Source organism: Chironomus tepperi, unplaced genomic scaffold (genome assembly GCF_022539635.2).
Source record: "Chironomus tepperi strain 1889 unplaced genomic scaffold, CSIRO-AGI_Ctep_v1 contig_479, whole genome shotgun sequence".
Classification (NCBI taxonomy): Eukaryota; Metazoa; Arthropoda; class Insecta; order Diptera; family Chironomidae; genus Chironomus; species Chironomus tepperi.
The window spans coordinates 202,880-207,024 of NW_027226601.1; positions in this window are offsets into that span (position 1 = coordinate 202,880).

Here is a 4,145-nt window from a genome sequence, read left to right on the forward strand (position 1 = left end):
CCAACTAAGAGAAGCCATAGATTACAGTCGATCTATGAAAACAGCGAAGGAAGTAAGAAAGTTAGTTCATTGAGCCGAAAAACATTCAGTCAAATTTCAAATTCCTATGAATTTTAATTAATACCAAGAATTACGCCCAACTAGAAAAACTCTTTGCAGTTATAATAAAGAGGTAAAAAGGAGTCAGAAAATGAAAATCTATTTATTGACCATTCACATATTACGTTACGCTATTGGGGGGGAAGGGAGAGGTAGGAGTTGAGTAAGATATTGTTACTTCTTCAACCATAAAAATTTCTTCCATTTTTTGTTATGGAAGTAGGGCTAGTCAAAAAGATGATTCTTTGCGATACGTAATAAATGAATGGCTCTTTAACTAATGTAATGCTGTTTAATGATATGTACGTGTTAGTTGTAGACTGAGGTTGATTTGAGACTAGACAAGTGGATTTTTGAAGACCTGTAGATTTTTTGAATGAACATTTTTCTACCAAAAGTAAGATTATGTCATAAATCCCCATTTTCTCAATACTACTGATTCATTTAACTCCCTCTTCATCGCCCTTTTATACACTAATTTTACCAGTTATTGTAGATGTACTTGACCTGCACTCACCAAAACACTCCAAAATTACACAGCTTACAATAATTTTCACGATATAAAAAAAATTAAATTTCAATGATTGCTGACATTAAAGACAAAGCTTTTAATTTGTTGTTGTGGTTTTTCGTTATTGTAAATAAAAATCTCCGGATGATTTATTTTTATAAAACGTGGTAATAAAAACAACAGTAAAAAAAATAAATATTTTCAATTTTTTTTCCCTACCGCCTGTGAAAAAAGTATATGGATGTGAGCATTATTTCGATAGCACAAGGCCAGTAAAAGGGCATTGAAAATTGCGATGAAGTTTGTAACAGTCGACATGTATACATAAAATATATCATCATATTGCCATCAGTTACAAAACACGCCATCCTTTTCAATCCGGCTAGAACGGATCTGACCAGTGGTTTCCGGCTGAAATTAAGCTACGAGACAACAGCATAGCACACAGCAAAAAAAATTCACGTTCATCCACAATATGGTTGAAGTTTATTGTTATTTTTTTTTTGTTGCTGCTCTCCCTCCCATCCACTGACAATGAGGGTAGGAATGGAAAAAAAACAGTTTTTACACAATTTATACCAATTTAGTGTCAGTTCATGATTATTTATTATCATTAATTACATGTGGTTCATGTTTCATAATTAAAAAATGAACAATTTCAGAGACTGGAAAAATAATTTAGCATCATTGCAACCGGAAGGAAGGAAGCAAGCGAAAGCATGAGATAAAAGCAATGCTTCCTGCTGGAATTGCATCTTGCAATTTTCTTATATTTCGATGATATTTTACAGGAATTTTTATATATTTTTTTTATTTTCATGAGAAAATTTATTTTAATTAACACAGTTTTGCAGTTTTTAATTTGTTGCATCCTGGATGTTGTAATTCATAATGATGATGTTGGGAGGGGGCGTATTGAGTAAATGGCCAAGAGGAATTGATAGATATTTTGAGTCAATTTGTGTTGTGCATTATATCCATAATTTAAGTCTTATTTGACTGAATATGACTTTAACTCAAAGTTATAGAATCAATCAATATTTTCTATTTTGTAAAGGCCCAGATCCTTATTAAAGACAAGATAGAAATGCTTTGCAGTGTTGTCGAAACTTTTGTATCAAAAAGCACTGCCGTAGAGCATTGGACTCGTAATTAAGATACACATATCGTTTATGATAAAGAGCTAAATTCAATCCTAAGCGACATCTCATGACGATTATGACCATACTAGAGTATCGGGAGTGACCGTGGCCCATCTTCAGAATTTTCAGCTTCACATAGTTTCATGTGGCATCACATTACACCCCCATTCCCCCTGATACCCCTCAATTTTCGGCTTCACATGGCTTCACAAAATGGCTTCACATGGCTTCCGTTCTTGTATCAGCAAAGGAATTGGGTGTTTATAATATAGATGGCTTGGCGTTGTAAATGCATTCATCATAGAATATTGACACCAGCTCGATAATTCTGAGGTTAAAGTCAAATTGAACTTGCCACAGTTTGTTAAGAATCGATTGAAATTTATATGAGCTGAAAGTATGTCATATGACGGACTTTAAAAAAAGATCAATCAGTGCTGAATAGATCAATCAGTGCATATGAAGTTTAGTTGACTTTTCTGCACAATATCTCAGTCAACTCGAATTTTAAGTTATGCATGGTCTTTAAAAAACTTATATTAGATTCTAATGATGCAAAATCATCCTTTATTAAATATTCCATCCAAGTAAACAAAGCATAAAATCATGCAAAAATCCATCCAATAAAAATTCACCCAAACTTCAAATTTAACTTAAAAATTCACATCCCCCCATAAATCTCTTCAGATTCCAAAATGAATCAGCACCTTGAATATCCAAAAAAATAAAATAATCAATAGATCAACCCCAAACATACAACCAGCAAGCATATACATATCATGTAGCAGCATCATTTCAATTAAGTAAATTTTTATTTCCTGACTACTTTCTACCAACTGTAACTGCAGAAGAGAGTCTCGTCCAGACATCTATAGCATAATCTCTTACGGTTGCACTCAAACCATTAAAGTTTAATCACGTTTTTTCCTCTCTCGTACTCGCTTCCTCGTTTTACACAAATAAACCTTTCCTCTACATACTGGGACAGAAGTTTTGTGTAAAAAAATCGGAGAAAAAGGAAAAAGATTGGATTTGGCATGGAAGTAGAGTCAACTGCCATTGAACTGTTTTTAAGGAGAATGAAATGAGGAAGGAACAATTTTGTCAACTTTAATCGTTAGCGCGTTTTGAGCAGAGGGCAAATTCGACTTGAATTCGCTCCATTTTGCTAAAAATCGATTAAAATTTGCATGGAATTTGTTTCTGCTAGCGCTTGTGAAGTATAACATTTCGTACAAAATTCAATCGATTTTTAACAAACTATATGTGGCTTCGACCTTTGGTTTTGGGATATAAAGACTGATAAAGTTGGTAAGTGACTAACTGTTCCTGAATATTGAACCGCATTCAATTTTAGTTAAAATTAGCTTGAGTCCATCTAAATTTAATCTGAAGCAACTCTGACGGCACTTAAATTCAGAGTTGGATCCAAATTTTGTCATGTATCTCAGGCAGGGTCTAAGTACCCAAAACCCTACCAAAACTCTAGAATCTCCAATTCCTAATTAATATCCATCTCACTGCACCAAAAAAAACTTTTCCTCATCACTTGACATTCGTTAAACTTCCGAATGGAAAACGACACAAAAGAAAAAGCAGCAAGTCCAAGCAGCTCTAAACGAGATCTGAATATTAAAACAGTCATTTAATTTTCAATTCTCCAGACAATCCTCATCCTTTACAGTTATCGTTAATTGTTCTCACTTTTTGTGCATGTATTCGTCCATAAAACATAAAAACATGTATGCATTGCGAGCATATGATGTTAATAGGTCATGGATAACACAACATTGGATTAATGGAATATAAAAACAGTCGAAAATGAATGGCTTGAACTACAATTCAGGCGCAGATTTTTTATTTATTTATGATTATTCTTCGGCATGACTTTCACAATAATAATAAAGGGATGCGATGGCAAAAAAGAAGGAACAAAAATGCGCAAAACAAATAACAATAAATTTTACTTGCTTAATATTTTAATACATATTACACCGTTGCCAACCGTTTCATCTTCTGTGTGGTGCTTACGAAAAAAAGTGAGAATCAAATTAAGGAGGACCTTGAGGAGGATTTTGTCAGGAAATTTTAGATTTTTGAAGATGTGCAGGTGCATTGTAGGAATTAGGGATAGTATGATGAGTATTTTGTGGGTCCGGAGGATGAACATGATCCTAACAGGCAAAGAGCATATTCTTGAGCATATGCTCGTGAGCGTTGCTCTCACCTTACTCTGCTCTTGAAAGCACGCTTTTTGTCTGCTAAGATGAACAACAGAAGTAGAGTGTACCACACCAGAAGTGTAGCCTCAAATTAAGAAGAATGTAACGTCCATTCATCAAGTAGTACAAGCTTTAATATATCAAGCTTCAAAAAGTCCGCCATGCAAGTAA